The 9,281-nt window shown below is 39.9% G+C and overlaps 1 pseudogene; it reads left to right on the top strand.

Annotated features, from left to right (window-relative positions):
• Positions 1–988: 988 nt before the first annotated feature.
• LOC119242147 (olfactory receptor 7A10-like) overlaps positions 989–9,281 on the top strand; it is a 26,435-nt pseudogene continuing 18,142 nt past the window's right edge.

Here is a 9,281-nt window from a genome sequence, read left to right on the forward strand (position 1 = left end):
TTTCTTTTCTCATCCATTCTATTACAGGGTTTTATCTTTTTTGGCATTAGTTTTTCCCCAGTAGGTGGTGCTGTGATTCTAGATTTTTAATTCTGTTCTGTTCTTTTTTTTTAGGACCTGGAGTATGTGTGTAAAAAGAAGTCTGCTTCTGGGATTTCCTTCTGTGACAACCTTGTGCAGAGAGGATCAACCTAGGCCTAAAATCCCTCACTAAATCCCTTCCCCTGCCACCGGACTTATTCACAATCTTAGTATAAAGTCCCTCCTCCAGGGCCAGATCCCTCCTCCAGGCCAAGCTGCAAGATCCTGCAACAGGTGTCAGCTTTCTCTGAATATAAATTTCACTGCATCTGCAAGGAGCAAGAAACAGATTCATTCTGTTCTGCTTGCTTCTGCTGAAATTGTTGCATTTCTCTGTGTCCCAGATGTGGCAGGCAGTGTGCCTCTGACCATTCTCTAAGGAGGAGCTGACAAGGGTTAGTGATGTCAATTCTGAGGATCTGTGTATTCCCTGGCTCATCTGTAATGGGTGATGGAGGAAAGAATAGAAAACCTAAAGGAGGCATCACAAGACTAAAACCTGACTCACACAAGGAGGTGGGGGTAGAGGGGATTAACGTGACCTTTAATCCAGCTATAGAAATCAAGATCCTTAGGCTCCAGTGCCTTATCACAAGGCATTAAGACCCAAGCAAGCATCAGACTGCTGGAGCACAGACACTCTGACCAAAGGGTAGAGATGTGGAGATTGGATCCATTGTGGAATCTCAGGTCTACCTGTGTCCAAAATCAGCAGCAAATAGGCCAGTCCACAAAGGAATGAGCCCCTCTGAAACAAAAGACTATATCAGTGCAGCCTCTGCGTGGGCCAGGAGCAGCAGTCCTTCTGCCCACCTGTGACTATGCAGGTGCTTCTTTTCACCAATTCTGCTCTCCCCTGCATCCTAGAATAAGATCCCCATAAATTGGCCAGTTCACCATAACTGGGATGGGGAAGGGGATTTACTTTCCTCCTCTTGCCTCTCCCTCTGTGGCCAGTACCAAGTCCTCATTGCTTTGCAGGGTGATCCCAGGTCCTGAACCTCTGTTCAACAATTGGTGAGTCACTCAGAGCTGGGTCTTGACACAGACAGGTAGAGATGCAACGATGCCTGGTCCTAGTCAGAAGGGAGGGCCTCTGCTTTAGTTGTGGGGATACCCTGCTTCATCTTTGCGCTGTTCTTGTGGGTACTTTCCTTTTGTTGCAGAGATCATGAAATGTTCTCTCAATTCCATGGGACTTGCCTTGAGCCACATTCTTTAAAACTAGCCAAATTTGGCCCAGGCTGTAAAGAAAAAAGTACCTAGTCTTTCTTTGAATACTGCCTGGCCCCAGCACAATAATCTGGCCCATAAATGGCATCCTCAGCTGTAACACTCTTCTTCAGCTAAAATTCTTTGGCCACAGACAAGACAAAAGGTGAAATACTGGGGAATAAAGTAAGTGACCAACTACAACTGACTGGTGTGGAGCTGCCTCTCGTCTCAACAAGCACCTCCCTAGGCCTTTTTCTCCACTATTTAGATCATTGGTATGTCTCTGCTGCCTTCCAGCTGTGGGGGAACTGCACTCTCCCTTTGTCCACCTTGAGATAATGTTTTGGTTCGTTCTGTGGCAGAAAACTCTATTTTCCTGTGTTTTCCTAATGTTGAAGTCCAGACTGTTTAAGGTAAAAACTGCTGAGTTATTCTGGACTTGCTAACAAGCTAAATAAGGCGATTTTTGGTTGAGTAAAAACTTCTAAGGGAACTCCCTGGTGGTGCAAGGGATTAAACACAGCACTGTGAAGCTATCCGCAGCCTCTGCAGCTCAAGTTCAATCCCTGGCCAGCTAGGGAGCTACCCACATGCACAGCAGGCCTCCCCTGTCTTGCCCGCTGCTCCCCTCAGCAGTGTATTTCAGTCAGTCTGCCTGTTCTGCTCCCCACTCTGTCTCTGGTAAATCCTCTCACCCCCCACACCTGTGGACTGTACCCCAGTTCTTGTATGCATAAGTAAATAAATCTTTTATAAAAAATTTCTAAACTGTTTATTGGTCCTGTAAAAGTTTGGTTTCTTATTAATATGGCAAAAACTATAAAGTAGAAATGGAACTTCCTCTGAGCTAAATTCCAAACCTCAGATTTCTAATAAGATTTTGCATTATAATGGTGATTTTGCAATACAGTGTAAGAGATGAATGCTTAACATAAACTCTTCACAAACTAATGCTCTAAAGAAAGTTATTCAGTATAAAATAGTAGAATTGTGCACAGGATGTTATAGAATTGGCCCTAGGAAACCTTTGCATATTGGTCCAGGAGTAGAATGTGTGCATTGGATTTATCAATTAAAGATCAAAACCCCAAACCTAAACTTCACAAAGAAAATATGTTATGTAAGAAAAGTGAGAAAGCTATATGCCTCACCCCCATCACACCCACATGAACACCAATTTGTGAAATAAATATGTAAGAGTTACAGGGAAAAAAGTCTTCTACTGTTTCACATAAAAATGGCCAGAGTTTATCTTACATGTTGTATTTCCTTTTGCTGTTTTTGCTCATTTTTCTCTCTAGGAGAGAATTTTTTGTGGAAATTTAGAATTTTTTAATATAAGATCACATCATGTGCATATAAACATAATTATACCTCTCCATTTCCAATTAAATATCTTTTATTTCTTTTCTTTCCTCTGTTGCAGTGGATAGATTTCCAATATGCTGTTGAATAGAAGTTGTAAAAGCAGGCATCTCTGCCTTGCTCTTGATCGTCATGAAAAATGTTTAGTGTTTCACTATTGAGTATAGTGTACACTGTGGATTTTTCATAACTGGCTTTCAGTTTGTTAGTTTCTCTCTGCTCAAAGTTATTTGTAGAATTGTTTTTATCATCCTCCATACAAAAATATAAAAATTAATTTTTTGAGTGTAGATATAAATGATAGCATATCATCCAAGTTAGGAATTCATGATATTTCTTGTTTTTCGCTTTTGGTAGTTAATCACAGAACCTGGGAATAATTAGAAATATCAGAATTTCTTCTTCTGGGATTATCTGAGGAAACAGAATTGCAACCCTTATTCTTTGGATAGTTCTTGACCACCATACTTGAGAACCACCATACTTGAGAACCTGCTCATCATCCTGGCTGTCAGCTCTGACTCCCCCCTCCACACCCCTGTGTACTTCTTCCTGTCCAACCTATCCTTTGTACACATCTATTTCACCTCCACCACAGTTCCACAGATGCTGGTGAACTTTCAGGCACAGAGTAAGTTATAGCTTATGAAAGCTGCATCATGCAGATGTACCATTTCATACTGTTTGCAGGGTTGGACAACTTTCTCCTGGCTGTGATGGCCTATGACCACTTTGCGGCCGTTTGTCACCCCCTGGACCACATGGTCATCATGAACCCCAGCTCTGTGGACTGCTGGTTCTGATATCCTGGATCATGAGTGTCCTGGATTCCATGCTACACAGCTTAATGGTGTTGTGGCTGATGTTCTGTAGACATGTGGAAATTCCACTTTTTTCATGAACTCAGATGATCCAACTTGCCTGTTCTGATACCTTCCTTAATAATATGGTAATGTAGAAAAAGGAACTCTCCTACATTGCTAGTGGGAGTGCAAACTGTTCCAACCACTGTGGAAAGCTGTCTGGAGGTTCCTCAATCTACTAAAAATGGAGCTACCATACAACCTGGCAATTCCACTCCTAGGGATCTACCCAAAGGACACAAAAACAGTGATTCAAAAAAGCACCTGTACACCCTATGTTTATTGCAGCACTATTTACAATAGGTAAAACCTGGAAACAACCCAAATGCCCAAAAATTGATGACTGGATCAAGAAGATGTGGTATATATACACAGTGGAATATTATTCAGCAATCAAAAAAGATAAACTCATGCCATTCACAGCGACGTGGATGGAGCTAGAAGGAATTATGCTCAGTGAAATAAGCCAGAAGGAAAAAGAAAAATATCAGATGGTTTCACTTATAGCAGGAATATAGGGGAACCAAATAAGACATCAGTGTAAAAAAAAATAGTAATAACAGTACAAACCACAACAAAGCAAAAACAGACAATTATAAACCAGAGACATACTGCAGGGGAGGAGGAGGGAGAGGGGTGAAATGGAGGGAGTGAGGAGCACAGGGGACTGTGGTGATGGTGCATGGGTGCCTTGGGGAAGGAAATTCTAGGAGGACTCAATCTGAGGGGTGAGGGGAAACAAATATTGTCTAAAAATGTTAAAAAATGATAAATGTTGAAAGAAAGAAAGAAAAAGAAAAAATGAACAATGGTGTAAAAAAATATATAAATAAAAAATATAAAAAATGAAAAAAATAATATGGTGATGTATTTTGTAACTGTACTGCTGGGTGGTGGTCCTTTGACTGATATTCTTTACTCTTACTCTAAGATAGTTTCCTCATATGTGAAATCTCATCAGTCAGGGGAAGTACAGAGCATTCATTTTCCATCTATGCATCTCACCTCTCAGTTATCTCCTTGTTTTATTGTACAAGTGCTGGAGTGTACCTTAGCTCTGCTAAGGTACAGCCCACATTCAAGTGCAATAGCTTCAGTGATGTACTCTGTTGTCACACCCATGCTTAACCCCTTCATCTACAGTCTGAGAAACAAAGACATAAATGAGGCTCTGAACAAATTCTTCAGAAGGAAGTTCTTTTTAAAAAAAAAAAAAAGATTTATTTATTTATACAAGAACCAGTGTACAGGCCAGAGGCATGGGAGGGTGAGAGGATTCACCAGAGACAGAGCAGGGAACAGAACAGGCAGACTGATGAAATACACTGCTGAGGGGAGCAGCAGGCACGACAGGAGAGGTCTGCCGCGCCATGTAGGACCCTTGCCAGCTGGCCAGGATCTAACCGGAGCTGCAGAGGCTGCGGACAGCTTCACAGCAAGGTGCTCAACCACCTGAGCAACCAGGGGAGGGCTTCAGAAGGAAGTTCTTAAAGAAGTGACTGTGATTGTACAGGGTTCAGTGTCTAACACCCAGAAATTATGATTTTTAATCAGATCACAGAAGAAAAAACTAATTCTTTTGTTTATATACTGGATTTTTAATTTTCAAAAGTTCAGTTGCTTTGCTGGCTTTAAATCATTCCCTGAATTCAAATTTTCTGCTCTCTAACATGTTTTCCTTTTATTCCTTTCCTAATTTCCCAATGTTATTTCTAGCCTTGGATCAAAAACAATTTGCAGATAGCATGAGTATATCTTTTTGATAGCTGAGTAGCTATCAAACACACACACACACACACCCCACACACCCCACATCTTGATCCATTCATGTTTTGGGACATTTAGTTTTCCATATCTTGGCTTTTGTTAATCCTGCAATAAACAGAGGAGTGTTTTTGTGTCCTTTGGGTTGATTCTTAGGAGTGGAGTTGCTGGGTCATATGGCACATCCATTTTTAGTGCTTTGAGGAACTTCAACACAACTTTCCATTAGGGCTGGATGTTTCCACCAACATTTAAGTGTTCCTTTTTCCTTACATTGGACTATGATTGAGGCTACCAGAGGGGGATATATTTGGGTGGGAGCAAAGGGGAGAGGGGGGTCTAATGGAGAATTACTGGGAGTGGTAAAATAACATGCAATTGTAAAGGTGTAACTTTATACCCCAAGACATATAATGTGATATAAATCAACATTACCTCAATAAATATAATTTTAAAAAGCTGGAAACAGTGCAATGAAACATCAATATATAAAATGATAATCAAGTTGCAGTATAGCCTTACTGAGCAACACTTGTTGATTTTTGATATGGGCCATTCTCACATGTTTGAGGGGGTATCTCATGGCTTTGATTTGCCTTTCTCTGATGTAAGAGATCATGAGCATTTTGTCATTAGTCTTTTGTATTTCTTCTTTGGGTAAGTGTCTATTTAGTTCTTCTTCCCATTATTTTATTGCATTGTTTGCTTTTTTTTGAGTTGTCTGAGTCCTGCGAAAATCTTCAATATCAGTGTGTAGGGTAAATGAAGATTGCTCACACTTTTGCACAGTTGGCCTCTGTGGCTATCACCAATGGCCTTGAATACAGGCGGCACTTGGGACCATGGGTTTGAGGTATGAATACCTGATGGTGGACACCTGGAGTATGGTGTGGGCTTGCATAAGTGGGCCCACCTGAGCCTGGAGGCCAAGCCTATAAGGGCAGCAGAGGACATTGTGGTGGAGTGTGGTGGAGAGCCCATGAGGGGATGTCAGAGAGAACCCAAAGAGCAAATATTCGCTGGGGGCCGGGAGGCCTGCCAGCCTTCTGGCCTCCATTCCTCTGCCTGCCTGCACCTGGTTACCACACTACAAGTGGCATAGAAAGATCATTAAATGTCTGAAAAAGTCACTGAGGACTCCAGTACTCTCCTTTATCTGTCTGCCCGGATACATAGAGAACCTGCCCTGTGCCTTGCTGGCACTTCATAGTCCTTTTTCAGGTGTGTGGTGTACAAATATTTTCTACTGCAGGTAGGGTGTCTTTTCATTTTCATGATAATCCAGTGAACTGTATTTATTCTTTTTACTGGGGAACATTCTGGCTGATGGAGATCACCCTGGGTTTTCTTGTACACATTTGTCGTCAGTCAGGTGTGTGCCTCTCACACATTAGCTGTCTCCTACCCAGGACCTCTTTTGAGTGGCTGCCTGCTGCTGCAACCTGTGACTCTGCCTTTGACTATACGTTCCAAGTCTCTGTCTCCACACATCTCTTGTTCAAGGAAGCACAAATGTCTTCCATGCCCCTTCTGCTGTGCTTTCCTGGAACATTTTTATACTTACCACTCATGTACAAAGTCATCTAGTTGGCCTTCCTTTCCTGACCCTGAATTGTCATAATGATCTTTGTATCACTGAGTCAAGCAGACACATCTGTGTTAATATATAATTTGATTGTTAAGCAAGCAAACAAGCACAACCATCAGTTATCCCTGGATGAGACTTGTTAGATTCTCCTGTGAGCTCAGGTAAACTGTGTAGGTTCCATGACCTCAATAGTTATTGGGCTCTCAGACTCACCTGAGACTTAAGAGGGAAGTCTCCTTGTGGAAGTTTGAATTACTTCTTGGATGGCTGATGATTGAGACTGAAGTTCTTTCCCAACCAAGACACAAGGAAGGAGCAAAGGATCACTTCACAAGCGAGCTTAGGAAGCAAGGCAATTACATGTCTGTCCAAGCCCAGGTTAGGGAAGCTGAGTGAGTAAGTCTGCTCATCAGTATATTTCCCTCTCGTTACTCTAACATCTCTGTATATGTACTCCTTGTGGTGCACTCTGTTTTGCAACCATCTCAGGCTGGGTAGGTTCATCTATAGTTTTTGAAGAGGAGAGTAGATTTTTACAGGTTTGAATGCTGAATCAGGGGACAGACCAGCTTTCTCTCCATTATTTCTCTGACTTCTCACTCTATCCTCCTCCCTCAAAGTGATGCTGTACTTACATGCACTCGCCACAGGTATACCCATTTACATATACGCATGCCCCTTGTTCTCTGGTCCCAGGTATCCATAATTATAGGTGTGTGTACAAGACCATAGGTGCTGGAATGGCGAGAGGGCATAAAAAAGCCTGATAACTTCATTTACCCTACAACTGGCCTAAAAAGAATGATTTTTTTTTCTCTCCTGCCCATGATTCACTTATCCTAAAGGATCAGGTGAAGGTGAAGTGAACACAGGATATTATTTTATTCTACCTCTCCTAATTTTCATTGTATAGGTCATTCACTTTCCTTGTTAAGTTCATTCTGAGGTATTTTATCCTTTTTGGAGTAATTATAAATAGCATTGTCTTCTTAATTTCTCTTTCTTTTGATGAATTGTTTGCATATAGAAATAGCCATATACAAAACAACCAATTTTTGTTTATTGATTTTAGTTTCTGCCTCTTTATTATTTATCATAATTTTTTTGGATTTTCTATGTATATTATCATGTTTATTGATTTTAGTTTTTTTATTTTAGTTTCTGCCTCTTTATTATTTATCATAATTTTTTTGGATTTTCTATGTATATTATCATGTCATCAAGTAGTAATTGTTTTTCTTCGTTTCCAATTTGGAATCCTTTTGTATCTTTCTTATTTAGTTGCTCTGGCTGTGACTCACAATACTTTGTTGGACATTAGTGGTGAAAGTGAACATCATAGCCTTTGTCTTGATCTTATGGAAAATGTTTTCTGCTCTCACCATTGACTATTATGTTATCTATGACTTTGTCATATGTGGCCCTACTATGTAAGATAAATTCCTTTGATTACCATTTTATTGATTTTTATCATAAATGTCTGTCAATCTTCAAACTTTGTTGTATATTTTTGCATCTGTGTTCATCAGAGATATTAGTCTACAGTTGTGTGTGTGTGTGCGTGTGTGCGTGTGTGTGTGTGTGTTCAGTTCTTGTCTGGTTTTGGTATCATGGTAACATTAACCTCATAAAATGTGTTTTGGAGTGTCCCCAGACCCCTCAATGTTTTGGAAGAGTGTGAGAAAGATAGGTACTAGAATCTTTTGAAGTTTTGTGGAAATCAATGGTCAAGCTAGTGATCGCAGGGAGTTTTTTGGTTATTCCTTTGCTTTCTGTACTTGTGATTGGTCAACTCAAGCTGTCTATTTCATCCTAGTTTAGTCTTGAAAGGTTGTGTGATTCTAAAAATTTATCTACTTTTTTTGTAGGTTGTCCTGGTTTTTTTGCATAAAGAGGTTAATAGATAGTATTCTTTTGTAATCCTTTGTATTTCTGTGATATGTGTTGTAACTTTGCCTCTTCATTGCTGATTCTTTTTATTTGTGTTTTCTTATCAATTTTGTTAGTACTTTCAAGTTACTAGTTCTTGGTTTCAGTGATCCTTCATATGATCCTTTTCATTTCTACTTTTATTTTGATCAAATTTTTATTATTTTCTTCTACATGCTTTTGGTATCATTTGCTCTTCCTTTTTTGATTTTTTCGGTTGTGAAGCTTGTTTTTTGAGATTTTTTCTTGTTTGTTGATGTGGCTCTGTTTTGCTATAAACTTCCCCCCTTGATATCTGTTTTGTTGAATCCAATGAGATGTGGTAGCTTATCTTTTCATGATTTTTTATTTTTTGTTTATGTAAAATTATTTTTAATTATAACACTTCAAACATTTTTTTGTATTTTTTTTTTAAATATTAAATTTTATTTTTATATTCCCCCATACAATTGCAAACGCCCCATTCTGACCCCAAT

The sequence above is a fragment of the Talpa occidentalis genome, unplaced genomic scaffold (genome assembly GCF_014898055.3).
Source record: "Talpa occidentalis isolate TD23 unplaced genomic scaffold, MPIMG_talOcc4v2.1 talOcc4.12, whole genome shotgun sequence".
Taxonomy (NCBI): domain Eukaryota; kingdom Metazoa; phylum Chordata; class Mammalia; order Eulipotyphla; family Talpidae; genus Talpa; species Talpa occidentalis.